Below are 23,414 nucleotides of genomic sequence, written 5' to 3' on the forward strand. Positions count from 1 at the left end.
GGCAAATATAGCATCCACAGGGCGGACAGCTATGAGTGGCTATTGAACAGGCTTTGTATTCCTTGTAGGATAAGCACTGAGCTGTACTGTAATATATACTGGAGGTAGCACTGCATGATGTAAAACCGTGACGACAGAGTTCGCGGTCCGCCATGACAGTGAACGTATGCCTCTCGCTCACTTACTCGTGTCCTGCATATAGTCAAGCTGTGGCTATGTTGAACAGTCTTGCGCACATGGGGTCCCCTTGTAGTACAACATTTGTCTGCCTGATTTTGTTAGATGATGTTATTCCATCATCTACTACAATGTCGTTGTATGTCAAGATGTCTTCTATTATTTTACTAATGTAGTGTGTCTTTCCAATCATGTCTTCGATGTTTTGTAGTAGTTGTTTTCTGTATATGAGATCGAAAGCCTTTTTATAATCAATGAAGACTGCGTAGTATTTTCCCTTGGGCATTCTTAGTGCTGATTCTATTTCGTCCAGAAGAAAGTTTACAGCTTGTGTTGTTTTTCTACCCTTCCTGAACCCGAATTGGCATTTTGGTATTTTTGGGTCTACTTCCTGTTCAAGTCTCCTCGTTAGTATTTTAGTATAGATTTTGAAGGTGTTATTCTCCAGTGCTATTCCTCTGTATGAATTTGTGTCTTTTGTTTCCCCTTTACCTTTGTATAGCATTTTAATCTCCGCAGTTCTCCAGCTTTCCGGTATTGTCCCTGATTGCAGGCATTTGTTGAAGAGGTTGGTCCATAAAGAAAGTAGTGTTTCCAATGAGTCTTTTAATATTTCCATGCAAATATTATCTGGCCCAGGGGCTTTCTTACTTTTCGCTTTAGTGATGACGTCTGTGATCTCTTCTGGTGTTATCGGTGGTGGGTTTTGAGTCCGTTCCTCAGTTATGCTGCTGCACACAGCTACATTAATGTTCTGTTTATTTAGTATTTTCTTCAAGTGTTCTTCCCATTCCTTCATCGGTATAACTGTGGCTTGTGTTACATTTCGTTTCCTCAGGGCAATGCATGGGTCTTTCTTTGCTGCTTCTGCGATTCTATTCGCTTCCTCTTCCATGAATGCAGTTTGGCTAGGTATAACGCTTCTACTGTTTCTGTACGCATTTTGTAACATTTTTCATTAAACCAGGGCTGAGCTCTACGTTGTCTTGGTGGAATAAGAGCTTGTTGAAGTATGTTATTTATTAGTTCTAATGCTCCAGTTGTGTTGCCCTCATCTATGAGCTGCACTGAAGTTTCTATTTGCGTCTCGCTTTTGTTTGAGGATATTTATATCAATCTTTCTTGATGATCTGTCGTTGGTGGTCTTAGTAATGTATTTTGTCTGCATATTTTCTATTTCAAATGTAGTTTCAATGGGGATATGTTTTCTGATTGGTGCTGCAGAAGACGACCATAAACCTTATTGGGCCAGATTTCGGACATATTTTTCTCTATAAAATACTAAATCAATTGAACTGGTGCCGTTGTGTCCGAAGTATGTTTTGAGTTCTGGGTCGTTTACGAGTTTGAAGCCTTCCTCGCTGAGTGTTTCCAGCATCAGTTCGGTCTTGTTACTGATTTTATCTATTCTGCAGTTAAGATCTCCTGCTAAAAGGACTGACTCATCATGTTTCACCCACGTCAATGCTTTCATTAGATGTTCTATTGCATCTTCCGTTGTCCAGTGTGGGGGCATGTACAGGCCTACTGTTGTGAGAAGTGTTGTTCTTGTAATTAGCAAATTGTCTTCTTTCATGGCGCTGGTTATGTTTCCAATAGTCGGTTTGAAGAAGCATGAAACACCTCCCTCCGGCCTGCCGTCGGTAGACTTTGCGAATGAATGTGTACTGTAAAATCCTTGGATGTGTATTGGTTCTAAGAGGAAAGTCTCTGTTGCGATTATAATATCAATGTTTACAAGCGTTTCGTGGGGAATATGTATCAAGGCATTTCTCGCACCTTCAGTGTTCCATAGCAGTAGTTTTAGCCGTGTGGTTTTATTAGTGTTGGGGCGGAAATTCCCATTCATTTCTTCCCTGGCTTCGCATGAAGCCAAATCTTCGAAATACTATATCCTTTGGCCAGAAGTCTGCACTATATACAAGATCCATATATTTGTATGGTATCCCTACCTTGAAGGATTTCCTGTTGCCAACCGTTCTGAGTTCTTCACATTCTGTCTCCCCTTCTATTTTGTTTTTCTCTAGATATTTCTTTATTGATTCTGTTGAAGTTCCCTTGCTTGCTCTACCAATAAATAGACGACATTAAACGCCCTGGCAAAATGGGCACTGGAGAATGGTTTCGAGATAAACATGAAGAAATCAGCGCAGATGGCATTCAGGAAAGGGGGAGCAGCATCACCAAAGGACACGCTCTTATTGAACAACGAAGAGATGGAAGTGGTTAATAAATTTAAATACCTAGGCATCACCCTGCAGACAACGGGTCGATCATTCAGCTACCATGTGGAAGAAAGGACAACATAGGCTATTAAATACATATGTGGACTCAAGAACCTTCATCGCTTATCGCTGAATACAGCTATGACTCTTTTCGACGCCACAATAACACCAAAAATAACATATGGCATAGAACCAATATGGGAAAATCTAACGTACAAGAACCTAGACAGAATTGCAAAGGTGAAAGCAAGATTCATAAAGCACTGCCTGCGAATAGGGAAGTATGCAGCATCGAGACTTGCCTATGAATTAGCAAGAGAGACCTTCTTCATAGAGGATATCAGGTATAAGCTAAGCCTGCCATCTACTGACGTTTACCAGGCACTTCTAGCTGCTAGACAAAGGAAACGAATGGACATCGACTTGGAATTTTACAGTACCGATACAATGCAAGACAGATCATGGACAAACGCTAACGAAGAACAAAGACACACAATCACAAGACTAGCCATTCATGGCTACCACCACAAGTTATGTACCAATAAGAAATCCCACCTACCAAACGGGAATTGCATATGTTCGCTCTGTGGAAAGTGCTGCGAAAAATACTATATTGCGTTATGTTCAAAAAGGACCAAAAGCATCACGCAAATTAGCAAAGAATAATTTCAAATTTGATGTAAAAATATTGTATATGCCCTTTCGGGTGCTTTTCCTAATATATATATAGTCATGCAAACATTACTGGAATCATAGAAAAATATTGGCCTTTTTAAACCACTATTATGAACGAATATTTTGAAATTTAAACGACTTGATGTTTTTAATGTAAGTTGTGACGAAAATAATTTAATACCAAAGCGGTCTGTTAAAATTATTCGTTTAATCCGAATCTGGTGTGAATGCACCTTGAAGGTAAACGGTAGTAAATAGTCGCTTTTGAAAAAGCGGAAAATAGCTTTTCATTACAAACTTTGTGACATTACATTTTTTGGGCACTAATATTTTAATTATCTTGAGGCTGTCTTAAGATTATTTAGGCCTGTACGTGTGTTAACTACTTGCAACCAACCTTATGTGATCGCCCAACTAGGCAGGTTCGATCCTGGCTGTCCGGTGATATTTGAAGGTGTCGAAATACGTCAGCCTAGTGTTAGCAGATTTACTGGCACGTTAAGGAACTCCTGCGGGACTTAATTCCGACACCTCGACGTCTCCGAAAACCGTAAAAGTAGTTAGTGGGATGTAAAATCAATAACCTTATGTGATCAGCACACTTTTGGTAATGATTATAAAATTTGGTTGTTTGTTCTATTATTATTTAAATTTAAATCTTCCAGTAAAAGGGAACATTTTAATATTCATAGGTTTTATTAATAATAAATTTATTGGCTTTACGTCCCACTAATTACTTTTACGGTTTTCGGAGACGTCGAGGTGCCGGAATTTAGTCCCGCAGGAGTTCTTTTACATGTCAATAAATCTATCGACACGAGGCTGATTTATTTGTGCACCGTCAAATACCACCATACTGAGCAAGGATTGAACCTACAAAGGGGGGGTCAGAAGGCCAGCGCTTCAAACGCGTGAGTCACTCAGTCCGGCAATCTTACTATGTAATGTTGCTTCACATTACATTACACTCCCAATGTTCGTAACCCTTGATACTTCACAAACCCTACCTCCCTACGGTTAAATGCCCTTGTCTAATATAAGCATGTCGTATCTGAAAGAAATATATGAGAAAAGTATTGTCTATACAGTATGGGTCAGGGATTAAAAAATATAGACAGGCGTACCTACATAGTTGTGTATATGTAGGATCTGGCTATGACAGCAGAGGAGAAGGTACAGATTCTGATTCCCTGAAATATATGTCCTAAATGAGTTAATTCATAATTCCAATATAAATGGAAATAAGTTTTCCAGCAAAGTCATTCTTGGTTCCCAGCATTTCACCTCAGTGTGCCAATTTTGGCTCATCAGTTGGTAACTAGCACACCTACCAAGATGCATGACTAATGCATGTAGTGGAGGTTATCTATTCAAGATTTAATTCCTCCCCTACAGGGTGAGACAGGCCACCTAGTACGGGGGGATTTAAGGTGATGTGTTAGATGTGGGGGAGGGTAAATAGAGATGATAGGAGTGGGAGAATGGACTGTTTGCGTCTTGGCTAGGGAGTCCTGTGGTATACACATTGTTCTGTACGATAGTCTTTCTATTTTTCTCTCTCTCTTCTGGTTTGTTAATTTTTATTTTTACTGAATTAGTTTTGTTGTCTTCTAACATCTACATGTGAAAAGAAGATTTTGCTTGATTACGCATACCAAGAAACAATAATACGATAATACAGGCTTATTTCTTTAACAGCAAAACCATAGAAACTTCACTATTTTCTGCAGTATTATTAATGAGAGTATTTAAATAAATAGACCTAGTATGCTTTCTGCCACATAATTATATACAAATACAAAATTAGTGTTATTAGTTATGAAACGAATGAATAAAGTCAGCAACCTGCTAAGAGAATATTGAATGTTACAAAGTACTTATACGGTACATAATATTGATCTATATCAACTATATACAATACAATTTGGAACATGTACAGCTTGCCACATTTTAGCAATAGGCTACATCAGTTCTATACCTGGAACACATTCTGGGTTCTAATTTTGAGTTCTTGACAACATAACCAATAGCAGCTTAGCTATTTTCGCCGACTAAATGAATAGACTTCTGATACGTAATGTTCAATATATGTAAAGATTATTGAAACATATAATAACTGAAATTAAATCAACTGTATGCTATGAACGTAATGTCTGAGTAAATAAATTGGTGATAAAACATTGATCTATATTAACTATATATAACAGAATTTTAGGAATATATACATCCGAACAGAATGTCACGTTGTAGCAAGAACCTGATTTGTCTCTATGGCAGGAACACATTGTAGGCTCGAATGCTTGCTAAGTGTAACTAAAGGGGAGTGTTATTTCAGGGTCAATGGTGAGGTGGTCAATGTAGTGTCTAAGGAACTGGAATATATATATTTTTTTTGCTAATGGCTTTACGTCGCACCGACACAGATATGTCTTATGGCGACGAGGGGACAGGAAAGGGCTAGGACTGGGAAGGAAGCGGCCGTGGCCTTAATTAAGGTACAGCCCCAGCACTTGCCGGGTGTGAAAATGGGAAACCACGGAAAACCATCTTCAGAGCTGCTGACAGTGGGGTTCGAACCTACTATCTCCCGAATACTGGATACTGGCCACACTTAAGCGACTGCAGCTATCGAGCTCGGTGAACTGGAATATTGAAAAGTAATAGTGACCTATGAGATGGACTAGGCAGCTAATGATGTGTGGAGAGTGTGTGGGGTACACAGTCGTCTCTACAGGGGTGGCCGGTCTGTGGGTTGGATGAGGATGTGGTAAAAGTGGAGCGGCGATAAGCTATGTCGAGGGGCCTTAAAGGGTAGTGACCAGAGTGGGGATGTGACGGAGTTGTTGGGGATCAGGGTTTTATCGAGGATACTTTGGAACAGGAGGGGGACGTGGGTGTTCAGTTTGGGAATATGATATAGTGGTCCTCGGTGCTATAGAGAGGTGGGAGACGGAGAACAATGCAAACAAGGCAACATTCCATGGATGGAAGAGGCTCGTAGAGGGTGGGATGGGTAGTGGAGGCCACTGCGTAAGCTACTAGGAGCCAAAAGCAGTGCTAATGCACTATGAGAGACTTGGTCTCTTTTACGAAAATTGATGCCTGCTAAGCCATTAAATGAATATCTTGCTATTGGCTTTACGTCACACCGACATAGGTAGGTCTTATGGCGACGATGGGATAGGAAAGGCCTAGGAGTTGGAAGGAAGCATTTGCCTGGTGTGAAAATGGGAAACCACGGAAAACCATTTTCAGGGCTGCCGACAGTGGGATTCGAACCTACTATCTCCCGAATACTGGATACTGGCCCCACTTAAGCGACTGCAGCTATCGAGCTCGGTATTATTCAGCTGTAAACTACACATTGGAAAATAAGATGAGCTTTGTCAGCTTTCGTCGTACAGTAGCATTTGTAGCACTGTTTGTTACTGCTCTTGAATGTGCTCTTAATCTAACTGAAATATACTGTATGTAGAGACAATGTCTTTTAATACCTTGATCTCATGTCAATCTTCAACATCAATAGCAGAATTAATTGTGTGGTTAATTTGAACAATATTTGGGCAATGAAGATTAAAATAGTGAGACACAGAATAAACAAAGTGAGCATGCATATATGGCTTGCTCCAATCTGAAAACCCCATAAGAGAGCGGGACCACTTCTCTGAGTACTGTACTATTTTAAACATTGCTTCTGAAGCAAATTTAAGACCACCTCTGGAAACTTGCTGTGTCAAAGCAGTTGGATCTGATGCAGGAGTTTTAACCCTTTGGCACTCAGCCTACATGCAGGTGTTTGCTCGAAGACACTCAGACTAATTTTTGTGATTTTCCAAAGCAAATTACAAAAATTCAACACGTAAAGAGTTTAACACACATTAAAATAAAATTAATCACACTAATACAGAAAACTATGAGCATTTCAGAAATGAATATACTTTGGACGTATTGTTATTGGTTAAGCCCAAAAAAATTATTAAATTTCGAAAATAAACTTTAAAAAATAAATTATTGTTTTCAATGACAGAAAAATTAGACATTGTTGCGTCTTCCTCCTTTACTCTTAGACTTGAATGAAAGAACATTTAATTCTGAATAATTTGATATCAATATGATGCGTGTGCTGCAATTCACTCATGAAGCATTGCACAAAGTTATTCAGTGTACATGTAACGGTCTTCGATGTCAGGTCCTCGCGGTCCGATGCACGGTGAGCAGTTACGACCGTGTCACTTCCCACATAACGGGAATCACTTTCGGCAAAAGAAGGTCATTACTACTGTCCAAATCATCTGAAAATTCAAGGATATCGGCCTCATTTGGCCTTGAATATGGCCTAGCCATTACGATAAAAAGATGACGCAAGCACGTGCAACAACGGAGTTATGAAAAGGAGTAAAATTGTAGTTTACGAAGTACATCGAACACACGATATACAAAAGAAACGAAATAAACTATAAACAAAATTCATAGCAAGATCAACTTGTTGTATTCATAAGCCAATCAAAACAGATCCACGCAATAACAACTTCAAATAACCACAACATAAACATCCACGGTCAACAGATTCCATTTGTCGAAAATAAAAATATTTTGTAGGGCTGGTGGATATATCTGTTGAGTTAAACGCAAATTCAACGCTTTAAGGTACCGTCAGGATCAACTGTTACGATTTAACAGATACGCAAATGACCAAAATCCGTAAATAAGACAGAGCCGATGTATCGGCGCCGTGAGCGTTTTCGCCATAACCTCTCGCGCCGATAGATCGGCGCGCTGAGTGCGAAAGGGTTAAAATAAGCATGATCTATGGTCTGGTTAATAGACACTGTCAACATTGCAGCACATTGACAGCATTGTACGTTTTTTCTTTTTCTTTTTTTTTTGCAACTGGCTTTACGTCGCACCGACACAGATAGGTATTATGGCGATGATGGGATAGGAAAGGCTTAGGAGTGGGAAGGAAGCGGCTGTGGCCTTAAGATATAGTCCCAGCACTTGCCTGGTGTGAAAATGGGAAAATACGGAAAACCATCTTCAGCGTTGCCGACAATGGGGTTCGAAACCACTATCACACGGATTCAAACTCACAGCTGCGCCCCCTAACCGCACGGCCAACTCGCTCGGTACTGTATGGTCTTCAAAAATTTTTTAACAACAAAGCCAGCTACATAATAAACAATGTTGTTCACATAATCACACAGTTCTGCTGCATCCAGTGCATTACAATAAACTAAGCATTCTGAATCCAAATAGTTATCATTATTTGATTCTGATTGCACCTTACGAGGCATGAACTGCGCAACAGAGAATTCACAGTTTGATTCTAAATTAATCACATTGGCATTTGAACTAGCTCAACAGTGATTTCAGAGCTGACTGAAACTCAGTGGCGTATACTGAGGGTTACCAAGGCTATCGGTGAAGCCCACACCTCAAATGAGAACGATGGAAATCTAAAGCAGATTATAATGTTTTTTTTGCTAGGGGCTTTACGTCGCACCGACACAGATAGCTCTTATGACGACGATGGGATAGGAAAGGCCTAGGAGTTGGAAGGAAGCGGCCGTGGCCTTAATTAAGGTACAGCCCCAGCATTTGCCTGGTGTGAAAATGGGAAACCACGGAAAACCATCTTCAGGGCTGCCGATAGTGGGATTCGAACCTACTATCTCCCGGATGCAAGCTCACAGCCGCGCGCCTCTACGCGCACGGCCAACTCGCCCGGTATTATAATGTTAGCATCTGACACATTATTCCATTGACAAAATTACAAAGCAACTGGAAAAAAAAGTCGCACGTATTTCTGAGAGCAAGGCATAGGAGGCAGATATTGCAGCCCAGGCTCTGCGCCCCTTTCGCCTCAACCCACCTCGCGCGGCTTGCTTATATTTGCCCAATAGGTGCAGGGATCGCAGGCGGGGGGTGGTTGGGAATAGCTGTGCTAGGCTTCAGTCCATCAGATCGTCACTGCTTACTAACAGCCATGCTTTCCTAAAAAGAAATGCAATCTTTCAGGTTTAGTGTTCTCTTTTGTTGGTTGGAATCGAACCCGTGATCATGGGTTGTATAACACCACTGATCTCCCGAGGAAGCTAATAAACCAGTGAATGATGTGTACGATCTCTGGTAATGCTTTAAGATTCAACATTTGTATTTAATAATAATAATAATAATAATAATAATAATAATAATAATAATAATAATAATAATAATAATAATAATAATAATAATAATAATAATAATAATAATAATAATAATAATAATGGTCCATGGCATCTGTATAGAATTGGAGGTGACCTAATGTGGATGAAATGAATGGCAAAGACATCATAAAAACCCAGTCCCAAAGCCAGGGGAATTAACGGTACAAGGGGTTTGAATTTTAGAACTGATCCGGGGCCAATGGACCAAAGGCAAGCATTCTATCCATTTAGCCACAAAGACGGACTTTAATTTGCTAAACATTAGGCTACCATCTCCACTGATCAGGCGTTGAGTATTGACAGTAGCAGAGGCCAGGACAGTAGCTTGTGATGGAGCCTAGACAACACAGTAGGCTACAGCTCAAAACTCTTAAAAGGCATGACATTCACTAAATCAGCCATCGAAAAGGGGTAACGTAAGTAGGGAGTGGTAGCCCATGTCTTGGACTCAGCATATGCTACTGCTGAAACTGTAGTGTGTCTGGATTATTATTCCAACTACATCTAGCTAGAATATAGGAAAAATACAAATTCAGTATGATCTTGTAATACCTTGTATGTCAAAAAATATTTGAATGGGTCACTCTCTCTGAAAAGAAATTCTGGTACCAACATGCCTATACTTTTCATACAGAACAGGAAATCTAATGCGAATGTTTTACGGGGGTGTAACAAAATAGGAACATCATCAATAGTCAATGACTTCAAGAAACTTTCCATTTCATCAAAATAATTTTGATAGAAATTCACATTTTCTAACAATCCTACGTTGTCTGAATCCTTCACTGAAGACATTTTGAGAATTAAGAATGTCAAACAACCTATCTATTTTCCTTATAAGAAAGAAACTGTTGAAGCTGAACCTTTAAAATCAGGACGCTTATGCGCCTCAAGGAATTCAAGTGCATCTGCAACACTTGAACTCAAGGTCTGAACAGCAAAGGACACATTCATTTTTTGTTATAAGATTGAAAATGCTGTTTGATAATGAATTGTCAAACTTTAAGCAGTCACTCTCCTGTAATGAATGACGTTTGACAATATAGTCCCATTTCATATCTCCATCCACAGTTTTAATTATTTTCTTATCTGCTAGAGTATTTCTTGCTAATTTCAGATAATATGACATGGATCCAGTACGATATTGCATAAACATTACAATCAGTTGATGGTTGTTTAAAATGAGATATACAACACACTCACCTTCATAACAGCATCCCAATTTTCTCAGAGCTTGAACATTAACAAAAGGACTATCACACGAAACAATACGTATCACACCAACTTCATACAAGTTAATATGACAAGTTGTTATTAACTGTGTCAGTTGATCAGCAGGAAACTTATTTACAAAAAGATAGGCCACTCGTCACTTAAACTTTTCCTAGTGTGTCATAATTTGAAAAACTAGAGCTTCCCTAGCCAAATCATCTACCTCTGTTGAAACCATATGACCAAAATTAACATAAGCTCTTTAAAATATATTACTATCATCACATAGTAACTGCTTTTTAATCAACATACTGTCAAACACTAAAGCACATTCTTTTAAACGTGATAACTTATCACAATTTTCCTTCAAAAATTCAAACACATCAGAAACAAATCTTGGTTCACAATTCACTGATGAAATCCATGACCTAATGCGGTTAGGTTGTAGCAATGGAAACAGTGTTCTCGCATATTTGTATGCTCTTGGGGAATGAACGTGCAGTGTTAAATCAAAGTGTTTCATGATATCACTGTACATTCTTGCTGATTTACATACTTCAGAATTCTGAAACTGGTTCATTATGAAGTGCAACGGAAAGCCACTGAAATGAAATTTCAAAATTCTTTCTAAGTAAGTACTTAGATGCCCCTTCTTTTTCATAACTGAAATTAATTCCGCCATGTTACTTATCTTCTTATTCCTGCTATAAAAATCATCTGAAGACTTTTGATCTTCTTTATCAATTCTGTTTTCACAGGAGATTGTGGGACACTATCTATTTGAGTCTGATTGTCTATTTTCATATTATCGGGAAACTCTTGATCTTGTACAGAAACACCTGCCACTTCCTTTTATTTCTGCAATGAAAAACACCAAACATTTACATGCATAAGAATAATACCTTTGCAAAATATATTTTTCAATAAAAAATGTATGGGTCTCATACTAACCAGATTAAGGACTGGTCCTTTGAGAACCAGCTGTCGTCTTGTAACAAACTTTATTTGAAGATGGCCTGGAAAATTGAAGATTGATGGCACAACATCTTATTTCAGTAAATTTACAGGTGTGCAGTTCTTGACTGATAACTATTAGGTGTAAAATGTTTGCTGCATAATGTAGTTTTAAAAAAAATGCTGTATGCTATGGGTAACCAATAATTTCTGCATATTGCTTGAAACTACTTATTCAGAATATCAGGCCGAGGAAATGGATACCTGTATAAACAAGCAAATCATAAAAATGAATAAATAAGTAAATAGTCTTGGCCATGTACCGCCTGAGGTTATGTCCTACATCAACAAGTTTCCTCCTTTGTTACGTACTAAAATAACTTACCTGTGAAACTGAACTCCACATCCTTTTCTCTAGAGCTCTTTACAGCCATACACCACGCAATATTTCACCATTTTATCATTCAAAAATGACGAAAACTCATCTAGAAATATATTTTCCAATAAGAATCAAGAATGACAAACACACATTCAGTACGTACACAGTTGCCAACGTAACAAAAAACGAACGTCACGATTTTTGCCATTCCAAAGCATAGCTGTTGTGTATCCTGTTTATATATTGAGATCACTCTGTTGGGCTTAGTTTTAAGCCCGTACCCAATAACTACACCGTTTGGTAATGCATTTGTTTGCGATGAGTTGATATCCGTAGGATAGTAATCTTGGGAATTGCAAGTCTTGCAATTTGGTTTTCGTGAATAAGATTGGATCAGAATCCTGAGGGATTTATTATCATTCTCAGACAACTTCTTACATATCGATCACTGAGATTTAAATCGACACATTATACAATCCAGCCCCGGCAGGTAAGTAATCGGTTGCCACAGGGCGATATTCTGAGTGGCATTCTTTTCGCTTTTTTTATGAAGGATTTCGAAACGGTCATTCTCCGTCATGCTCGACTAAAGGCGTATGCTGACGATTTTTTGCTTTATTATACGCATGAGAATTTACAGCTCTGTAGGCAACATATTAGTTACACGCTTCACGAAGCTAGAGCATGGTTAGAAGCCCATGGGTTAAATCTTTCCATAGCGAAATGTCGAGCGATGATATTTACACATCACCGAACCTATGACCGATCACCACTTTCCTTTGATCAGTATGAAATCCCCATAGTTAGTTACCATAAATATCTTGGGTTATTTATCGATCAGAAACTTACATGGAAACAACATTTTTTATATTTGTGTTCGAAAAGCGAACGGTATATTCAGGTAATACAAGCTGTAACCCGTAGGCAATGGGGAGCAGATCCAGTTGTGGTGCTATCCTTGTATAAAACCACTATTAGGGCGATATTGGACTACGGATCACATATTTTTGACTTGGCATCGTATACGAACTTGAATACTCTTAACATTTTTCAATATAAAGCAATACGCTCCTGTATTGGAGCTTTAAAGTCCACACCTACAAATACACTTTTGGTCGAATCCTGCGAAGCTCCCTTACGTGTGCGTAGAAAAATACTTGCTACACAATATTTACTCAAAAAATTTTCTCTGACAAGTCATCCTTTAATTCCGAAGTTACAGTTACTCTCGGAGTATTATTCCTTACGGTGTCAGGGTTTACGACGATTGCCAGTTCTGTTTCATGCTTTTACTACATTGAAGTCGAAACAGTATACATTAATACACAGTGTTAACTTAATGCCCTATACCTTACCCTATACGGTTTCTTATTATAAGCCTCAAATAATATGGCCTATACGTAATGGCTCTACTAACGTTATTTGTTTGCAGGGGACCGAGAATCGTCCTGTTAAAAGAGTGAAACTTTCCAATATTCCACAAAGCATAAACATTTTTACAGATGGGGCCAAGAACATTACTGGAGTTGGGTCCGCTTATTATATACCTTCTCTAAATGTTAAAAAACAATATGGTTTACCTAGTGATTGTTCGATTTTTACTGCGGAGCTATTCGCTATACAGCAGGCTCTACTTTTTGTTCAGCGTCAGGGCTATACGCGAGTTACGATCTATACGGATTCGCTGAGTGCATTACAGTCTTTGGTCTCGTACGAGTTATCCTATAATTGGTATGTATACAATGTCAAGAGTCTCCTTTATATGCTTGACAACTTCGGTATTTACATAACTTTAGTATGGGTACCAGGCCATGTGGGTATCTTAGGAAATGAAAAAGTAGATTGTCTTGCAAAACAAGCTTCTCGTCTCCCTGTTCCGAATACTAACAATATTGTTCCTGCTTCTGACTATGTAGTTGTTATCCGACAAGCTGGTCGTCAAGAATGGCAGAATTATTGGCGACAGACTGCACAAGTCAAAGGTAACTTTTATTATCATTTACAACCAACAATTCTGGTTAAACCATGGTTTATACGAGGATCATATTATAGACGACATATTATTAACATCATTCGGTTACTGTTTAATCATGGCCTTACGCCACAATATAGATCTCGTTTCCATTTAACGCAGGATACAAACTGTTCGTGTAGAACAAATACTACTGACTGACAGAGCAAATGCAACACCAAGGAGGAATGGTTCGAAAGGGATGAAAGTTGGGGAAAAAACAGAGACGGCACGGACGAATAATTGATGTTTATTTCAAACCGATATGCAGGTTACACAATGCGCACGACATCGACTCAGTAGGATGTAGGACCACCGCGAGTGGCGATGCACGCAGAAACACGTCGAGGTACAGAGTCAATAAGAGTGCGGATGGTGTCCTGAGGGATGGTTCTCCATTCTCTGTCAACCATTTGCCACAGTTGGTCGTCCGTACGAGGCTGGGGCAGAGTTTGCAAACGGCGTCCAATGAGATCCCACACGTGTTCGATTGGTGAGAGATCCGGAGAGTACGCTGGCCACGGAAGCATCTGTACACCTCGTAGAGCCTGTTGGGAGATGCGAGCAGTGTGTGGGCGGGCATTATCCTTCTGAAACAGAGCATTGGGCAGCCCCTGCAGGTACGGGAGTGCCACCGGCCGCAGCACATGCTGCACGTAGCGGTGGGCATTTAACGTGCCTTGAATACGCACTAGAGGTGACGTGGAATCATACGCAATAGCGCCCCAAACCATGATGCCGCGTTGTCTAGCGGTAGGGCGCTCCACAGTTACTGCCGGATTTGACCTTTCTCCACGCCGACGCCACACTCATCTGCGGTGACTATCACTGACAGAACAGAAGCGTGACTCATCGGAGAACACGACGTTCCGCCATTCCCTCATCCAAGTCGCTCTAGCCCGGCACCATGCCAGGTGTGCACGTCTATGCTGTGGAGTCAATGGTAGTCTTCTGATCGGACGCCGGGAGTGCAGGCCTCCTTCAACCAATCGACGGGAAATTGTTCTGGTCGATATTGGAACAGCCAGGGTGTCTTGCACATGCTGAAGAATGGCGGTTGACGTGGCGTGCGGGGCTGTCACCGCTTGGCGGCGGATGCGCCGATCCTCGCGTGCTGACGTCACTCGGGCTGCGCCTGGACCCCTCGCACGTGACACATGTCCCTGAGCCAACCATCTTCGCCACAGGCGCTGCCCCGTGGACACCTCCCTATGGGTATCGGCTGCGATTTGACGAAGCGACCAACCTGCCCTTCTCAGCCCGATCACCATACCCCTCGTAAAGTCGTCTGTCTGCTGGAAATGCCTCCGTTGACGGCGGCCTGGCATTCTTAGCTATACACGTGTCCTGTGGTACACGACAACACGTTCTACAATGACTGTCGGCTGAGAAATCACGGTACGAAGTGGGTCATTCGCCAACGCCGTGTCCCATTTATCGTTCGCTACGTGCGCAGCACAGCGGCGCATTTCACATCATGAGCATACCTCAGTGACGTCAGTCTACCCTGCAATTGGCATAAAGTTCTGACCACTCCTTCTTGGTGTTGCATGTGCTCTGTCAGTCAGTGTATATACGTTTTTTCACGATTTTACGCTAAGCTTTTAACATTCAAAGACCGAACATTACTGCCTACTGGCCATGGGTACGTATTGCAAGGCGCAAGTATACTTGCACGACCGTAGTTCGGTAATGTATTTGAGGTTGAGCCAGAGGTACTCCTGGAGCCTGTAGTAATATGATGGGGAGGGCCCACGTAAAATAAACGGTGGTTAGTACGCGTGGATGTTGACGGGGTGGAAGGAGTGCCTTTGGTTGTAGGGCTGTTTTGTCTTATGTTATGTAAAAAAAACAAGGCATCACTGGAATATATGTTTAATTGATTGTACAGTTGAAGGTGTTAAGTAAAACTACCTCTGCCTACAATATTTATTCATGTATACAGGTGAAAAGTTATTTGTTGCCTAATGGCAACAGTATGCAGTAGATGGTTAAAATGCAAGCTACACACTCGAGAATAATTGTTAGGTACCCAAAGAGATCCTACTTTATCACCTTGCCTGGAAATAGCTTGCCACCACTTCTCTCTTAAACCGCGCTCCGAAGGGAAACTATGAAACGTCACATTTTCTTGCTTTTTAGCAGTATCGGAAGTACAAAGAGGTACACAACAGTTCTCCATCTTCTCAACCTCACATATACACACCGACAGAAAAAATACTGACAATAAATTGCACAAAATCAACACACCATCACTATTAGTCCGCGCATCACAATGTCTAAAGTCCGCCAAGAACAGAACGGAAACCTGACATCTAGCGGCCAAGCCGTGAACACGGTCGGGCCGCTTTTTCAGCGGCAAATTGCTTCCTATTTCCTGGCCTTGTGTATCTCGTAGGCAACGCCCTCACTCACCCCTTCACTGCTCAGTTCTTCTGGATCACCGCCATCTCGATTCTCCTATACTGCCTGCTCTATACGAGCATTTTTGCGACTACGCTGCGACAAAATTTCTCCGCTAGATGGCAGACATAGACGCACAATTTTCTAAACTTATTCCAAAGACGACAGCCTACAAAACACTATTCAGCATGGTCATACGTTCACTGAAGTTCGTATATTACATTAGTAATTTTAAACATCGGCAATATTACCTATATGAAGTCACAGTTGGCCCCTTCATGCACAATTTAAAGATTTTCCTGGACGAAGGCTTGGAGTGGGACCGTATTTTTTGTGTTCTTGCCAACGCAATATCAGTTAATAGAAGTGTTACGAACTTGGTTAGGATAATATCACTAACAGTTTGCTGATATTCTTTGACCTCACACTGTAAAAAATACATTCTGAAAGGGTTGTCTTACGTCGCACCGTCACAGATAGGTCTTTTGGCGACGATGGGATAGGAAAGGCTTAGGAATGGGAAGAAAGCGGCCGTGACCTTAATTAAGGTACAGCCCCAGCATTTGCCTGGTGTGAAAATGGGAAACCACGGAAAAACATCTTCAAGGCTGCCGACAATGTTGTTCGAACCCACTATCTCCCGGATGCAAGCTCACAGCTGCGAGCTCCTCACCGCACGGCCAACTCGCCCGGTATTCTTAAAGGGAAGACGTCGCAAATCCTCGTATTACGCTCGTACGTTTGAAGGTCTTCGACAATGGGGCACAGCAGCTTAAACGAACTCCTGCAGATGCTTCACCAGAGCAACAAAGCAAGGTTTTGGGTATCGAACTCCTCCTCTGTCTTGATGCATAACCAGTTCCATTTAGGGGTGTCGAAGCTCTAGTCAGTGAGATGTTGCTGACACAAATGTCACATTCCAGCCTCGCTTCAGCAACACGAACAAAGTCCCCGCAAATTAGGATTTGATTTCCTGTTTCTAGTTTAGTTGGAATATTGTCGTCTGGATATCTGAGGTTGTCCAAAATGTCTAAACATGAAGACGTCTGTTTTGTGATTGTCCGTCACAGTTGTTATCACAAGGAATCATCTATCCTCCACGGCTCTAATCACCTTCTGAAAAAACCGCAGCCTGTTTCCAGTCATTTGACCTGGTCAGGAATGGAATGAATGAGGCCCCCGTCTAGCACCGAGGATAGGAATTGTGCTGGCTCCCGAAGCCTGTCGCACTCCTCCGGGGCAATGATTAATGAATGACAGATGAAATGAAATGGCATTCGAGTGTGTTGCTGCAATGAAAGATGACAGGGAAAACCGGAGTATCCGGAGAAAAACCTGTCCCGCATCCGCTTTGTCCAGCACAAATCTCATATGGAGTGACCGGGATTTGAACCACAGAACCCAGCGGTGAGAGGCCGGCACACTGCCGCCTGAGCCGCGCAGGATCCATCACCTCCTTAAATAAGGTGTAAAGGCACAGATGCAGGATTAATCTGAGGATATCCAATTTCTTCCTTTATTAGGTCCTTGCCTAGATAAAGCCGAAACCCGCTTTTCTCTTAATTTCCTTCTAGACGGTATTTCATGGAGTCGTATCTTTTCTGGCTACGAATCACCTTGCCGAGATTGGCAAAATGGTACACAACAGTTGAATATTTCGGGGGAAAGAATCTGAAGTTTCAGTTCTGCGAAAGATATACCTTTGCACAAACGGAAACAAGTGCCAACACCTTAAAATCACTTTTGAAATATCTATAAGCATAACATGATTAATTAATTTCACTGTTCCATACAAAATATCTCTTGTACGAACGGAAGTGACCAGATACGTTTACTCATTTACGAAATAACTCAGGTTTTCACACACATTCGTGCACCAATAACACAGTGCTACACCAACACTGACAGCGAAGATTGTGCGTCTACTGCTGCACTCTTACGGCGACTTGGGGAAATATTGGTATTCGTGCCTTCCTGTGTTAAACTTGTGGCACAGAGCAGGAAGTATAAGAGGATCGAGACAGCGGTCTTCTGGATCCACACTGCGTTGTCCACTTCCACCTGGGTTGGTCTGAACCCTTTCCTGCACACCATCCCTTGTTGTTTCTCCTTCCTTCCTTCCTTCCTTCCTTCCTTCCTTCCTTCCTTCCTTCCTTCCTTCCTTCCTTCCATCTTGTACTGCTATCACTCCCACCTCGGTACTGACGTGTACGTCCATCTCTTTCAGTTTCGACACTCAATGTTCTGTAACCCCTTTTCTATTCGTCGCCACCAGTCTCTGACCTCTTATGCGGGCTTTTAGCCCTTGCGTTCTCACTCTCCAAAGAGGCCTGTTCATAATCTTCATATTTTCACCATCTTCTTTTCTCATGTCTCTTTTCACCCATACTTTCTGACCCTGTAAATTGTTACCGTTTCTTCACACAATTTCTTCCATTGGGGTAGAGAAAAACTTTACCCTAATTGGTCTCCGTCCTTTAGCCTTTCCCCTCTCTCCACATCGTCTATGTCAGCTTCACTGTAATTTATTTTCTTCCTATTCTGTATTACCTCTACCACCTTATAGACTATGTCAATCATACCTTCCTTCTCAACTTCTTCCACACCATATATAAATATCGTTTTTTTTTAATTCTCTCTTGACTGTACCCCTCTGCTTCTTTCTTCATCTTCATCACCTCCTCTTCTAGATGTTTTACCTTCCCTCTTAATAACTCTATTTCTTCGTCGTTGTTGCACAATGATAAGGCTTTTTGCAGATGATATTATTTTGTACAGAGTAAGAAATAATTTACAGGATTGTGAGCAACTACAAAATGACCTCCATAACGTTGTGAGGTGGACAGTAGGCCATAGCATGTTGATAAACGGGGTTAAAAGTCAGGTTGTGAGTTTCACAAACAGGACAAGTCCTCTCAGTTTTAATTACTGCGTAGATGGTTTGAAAGTTCCTTTTGGGGATCACTGTAAATACCTAGGTATTAATATACGGAAAGATCATCATTGGGGTAATCACATCAACATGATTGTAAATAAAGGGTACAGATCTCTGCACATGATTATGAGTAGAGATGGGAATTTGCCTATTTGCCTATTTTATTCCTGTGTTTAGAAACGTAGGCATTTGTGATATAAATCCGTTCTAGGGTCTTTTTAGCTATATTTCGTTGGTTTTACTGTGCCTATAAATGCATATTTCAGGAGTTTGCGCCTATTTGGTGTATAATTGCCTATTTGATGCATTTTGACTGTATATTTTACAACAGCCGATTTTCTTCCAGTACATTATATTGTAGCTAGTGTGCTCGACAGAATTATCTTCTTTTCTCAATATCTGTTTAACCCACGAACAAAAATGGGTATTCTCAGAAGTCACCAGAAATAGTTCTAGGGAAATTTCCATCAGGAGAAATAAGAACAGTTCGACCTCGAAGCCTTCAACCCCTCCAACCTCCTAAGACGTATGCGAGAACCAGTCAACGTCGAACTATCTTGCAGAACCCATATGCCCTGTACCTCCCTTTCGATGCGAACTGTTGTATGTGTACGCCGTTTGTTCAGAACGTGCTGTGATTTATTGTGAAGTGGGATAAGAAGAGGAAGAAGAAGAAGAAGTGTGTTTGCGGCAATGCCCGAAGGAAAATCGTCCAAGTCCTACTGACTGAAGCAGTGGATCACAGGGGATCCCAATTTCACTACGGATCTATCAAGCTTGCTGTAAGGAGGTAAGATATTTTATGTGATTAAGAACTATGATCGTATTTCATTGTAGCATATATAGGCCAATTAATTTATGTATTGTGGCAAGTTATTTTGTTAAAATTCTGAATTAGTCGTAAACTTTCAATAATTTATATTGCTAAAATGTTGTAACGCCGGTGGTCTCTTGTCACAGAATGGATGTAAATTAAATCGGTGTTTTGAACTGTGATTCATTTCCTGAGAAAATAGAGATTTAAAACTGAAATATGATTTTTAAAACTCCCTTTAAAAATCGTGAATTCTATTACACTTCCGCAAAACCTTCGCGAAACACAGGTTGCAGGTCCATGTGGCCCGGCTAGAACGATGCCACAGTGTGTTTTAAGAGGTTGCTAGGACTATATTTACAAGACCAGGCCTGCGAAAAGACCGTTGGTCTGGATTGGTGAGGTCCGGTAAGTTACCATTGTGCTTGGGTGGGGGGGGGGGTGGATATAGTCCGAGGGGCGTAAGCTCCCAGGTTAACAAGCCTCTAGCATCTCCTGTAGAGTCTTGCTATATTGTGACAAAAATAAAGGTTATAGGCGAATGCCACGACAATTTCAAATTACGTGGTTTTTAACTTTCAACGAGGGCGGAGGCCTTGTAGGCACACATGATGCAGAATCTATTGCAGGCAACATAAAATAGTCTTCATGACAGCTAACTAAAGCCGGCGAATAGAAACAAATTAAATGTTCACACATCTGAGATTTATAGTACCTCCGTTTTCATTCTTCTATATAAGTAAGAATATGTCTAGGGCCAGCTTGGCGGGTCCTTGGCAAGCAAAAAGGATGGTCTCTCTTTTACGCTACTCCGGTATCGTTTCACGTCTTTTTTATTATATTTTTCACCCGGTGAACTCGACACGATACTGCCAAATTATGACTGAAAATCCTTGAGGGCTAATTCCCTTGTTCCTACTTTAAAGTTTTGTACTTCTAGAAACATCATCTCTAATAGTCTTTTTTATGAAACAAATGCATGATATATATAAAGCATTATTGCCAATTACCCCAACTGTAGAAATTTAAGATATAGGGACAATACAATTTTATTATTTTTCAGATCAAATGTGAGAAAAATACCACATAGATCAACTTAGAAGTAATGCGATGCATCTGATACGAGTACAGATATCTGTATCAACGCAGCCTTTCTACCACTCCACTTTAGGCAGCGACCAACAACCATTTTCTTCAGACCTATGCACTGCCATGTTAGGAGCTAATATGCCCCTGCATAAACCGGAGCAATTGCCGGGATCAATAACCAAGTTGGAGAAGAGTGGTATGGCCTTGGTGGAGTCATTTAGGATTGTGGAAGATGTCAGGGGTAGTTTTGACCGAACCTCTGGGAAGGCAGCCGCTGTCAGCGAAATAAAACCAGATGAATTGACTTCATTGACGTTTTGTCCAATCACTTCATGTGTTGTTGAGAGATCTTTCTCTCAGTACAAAAACATTATGCATGAGAGGAGAACAAGATTCTTGCCGTAAAACATTGAAACGTTGCCTGTAAATTCCTTTTATGGTAATTGAGTGTGTTATTAATTTATAAGTAATTTTTCATGCCTATTTTACACGTTAGAGCCTATTTAAATGCCTATTTTGGCTAATTTAAGAGCCTATATGCCTGCCTAGTTTAACTGTTTTTAGTGCCTATAATTCTCGTCTCTAATGAGGGTATGTATGGGTTGTAGTAAGGATGTAAAGGAGAGGGCATGTCTCTGGTAAGACCCCAACTAGAGTATGGTTCCAGTGAATGGGACCCTCACTAGGATTTCTTGATTCAAGAACTGGAAAAAATAAAAATAAAACAGCTCGATTTGTTCTGGTCGATTTCCGACAAAAGAGTAACGTTACAAAAATGTTGCAATGTTTGGGCTGGAAAGACTTGGGAGAAAGGAGACGAGCGGCTCGACTTAGTGGTATATTCCGAGCTGTCAGTGGGGAGATGGCGTGGGAGGACATCATTAGACGAATAAGTTTGAGTTGTGTCTTTGAAGGTAGGAAAGATCACAATATGAAGATACAGTTGGAATTCAAGAGGACAAATTTGGGCAAGTATTCGTTTATAGGAAGGGGAGTTAAGGATTGGAATGACTTACCAAGGGAGATGTTCAATAAATTTCCAAATTCTTTGCAATTATTTAAGGAAAGGCTAGGAAAACAGCCGATAGGGAATCTGCCACCTGGGCGACTGCCCTAAATGCAGATCAGTAGTGATTGATTGGTTGTGTTATTCGATTCTTCAGTCTTCGTTTCTAACCATTTCTTCATGTTCCCTATCTCCTTTCTCTGCTCTTCCATCATGTCCTTCATTTCTTGCACCTTATCCCATTGGCAATTTTCTTGTACCCCTTCCCTCACTAACACCGTAAGTGCTGCCAAATCTTCCACGCTGAATTTGCCACTGGTATTTGGGCCCCTCCCCCCACCCAATGACCAGTAGCGCAGCTAACACTGCTGCTACCAGCACCGCTTCACCCATTTTTACCCCCTCTTCTGCTATTACCAGTCCATTCTTGAACTCCTTCTTCTGCTTCCACTGCCATCTCCCATTCGCGGCCCGGTACTGATCAGTATCAACTATGTTCACGGCACGCACTGCACAGCGTGATCTCGCTCCTCGCTTGCTCAAGCTAGACTGAGTGTTACAGTAACATTATTATTATTATTATTATTATTATTATTATTATTATTATTATTATTATTATTATTATTATTATTATTATTATTATTATTATTATTATTATTCCGCACTCCATCACAAGAAGGCTAAGCAAAAAGCAAAGTCATCTCCGTACAGGCCATGGAGGCCCTTGGAGGGGTGGAAGGAAAGGCTTCCACTATCCGAAACCTCGGCACCTTGTGGGGTAGAGTGGTTAGCCCTACGCCCTGCCGCCTTTGCCTCCAGGAATTAACCTGGTACTCATTTTTGGTGTAGGCTGAGTGAACCTCAGGGTCATGTGCGCCTCCGGAAGTGGATATCTCGTTTCTTAAATTTTACGACTTCCTGGCGGGGTTCACAAGGTGGTTAACGCCAACAAATATACATCGGAAGGAAGTTATCTCTGTATCCTACATAATTATGCATGACATTAAGATGACAGGGAAAACCGGACTAGCCGAAGAAAAACCTGTCCTTCCTCCGCTTTCTCCAGCACAAATCTCCCATGGAGCGACCGGGATTTGAACCACGGTATCCAGCGGTGAGAGGCCGGCGTGCCTCCGCCTGAGCCACGGAGGCTTAGTTTCGACCTATCAGTTGTAATAAAAGTACCCGTATACGTATTATTTAAGATTACTCCATAAGGTATACAAGAAACGTAAACAATCCAATGAGGAATCTAGTAATGATTCTAGAAAAAGAAAAGGAAAACTGCACGGAGTGCTTAGCAGAGTCCAATGACTTTCTTCCATGGA

This window comes from Anabrus simplex, chromosome 7, assembly GCF_040414725.1.
Source record: "Anabrus simplex isolate iqAnaSimp1 chromosome 7, ASM4041472v1, whole genome shotgun sequence".
NCBI lineage: Eukaryota > Metazoa > Arthropoda > Insecta > Orthoptera > Tettigoniidae > Anabrus > Anabrus simplex.